Consider the following 878-nt stretch of genomic DNA (forward strand, 5'->3'; position numbering starts at 1 on the left):
GGATCTCAGGTTTGAAATGATGCGAGACAGGTCATGGGAGTGACCTCCTGGTGAAGAAGGACAGTGGATCGTCCATGGTAACACTGAGGTTGAATCCTCCGAGATAAACAGCTGACCCATGCTGCGATGATGAGATCTGAGCAGAAACGCAAGTGATGAAGAGCAGCAGTGTTAAAAGCCATGTGCAGATGTGATCTCACAGTATAGAGAGAGAACAGAAACGGACCGAGGACTGAGCCTTGTGGGACACCAGTAAAAAGTCAAAACAAAATTATTAAAAATAAACAATAATAAATAAATGTGTGCAATATTTATTTATTACTAAACACTCCACTGAGGCTGATTTCTTTTTAAAGGAGGAGTCGAAAAATGTTTTTTGAACTAATTACATTTTTAAAATATTTTTCTTTCAGCCTCAACATAGCGGTTTTCTTGTTTTCTTTTCTTTCTTTCTTTTTTTTGAACTCAACAACGTGGGAAAATCTACGAAAATGTTTTCTGGGTGCACAAACTTAACAAATAAAATAATTTAAAAATAAAAAAATAAATAAAAATAAATAAATAATTTTATAAAATTTAAAAAAGAATTAAAGAATAAAAAAAATAAATAATTAAAAATAATTAAAATTAAATAAATAAAATAAATGTGTGCAACATTTATTTATTACTACACAGTCTGCTGAGGCTGTTTTTTTAAGGAGGAGTCCAATGTTTTTTGAACTGAGTACATTTTTTAAATATTTTCTTTCAACCTTATCATAGCGGTTTTCTTGATTTCTTTTCTTTCTTTCTTTTTTTTAACTCAACACCATGGGAAAATCTACAAAAATGTTTTCTGGGTGCACAAACAAAATAATTAATAAAATAATTAAAAAATA

Source organism: Hemibagrus wyckioides, linkage group LG29 (genome assembly GCF_019097595.1).
Source record: "Hemibagrus wyckioides isolate EC202008001 linkage group LG29, SWU_Hwy_1.0, whole genome shotgun sequence".
Classification (NCBI taxonomy): Eukaryota; Metazoa; Chordata; class Actinopteri; order Siluriformes; family Bagridae; genus Hemibagrus; species Hemibagrus wyckioides.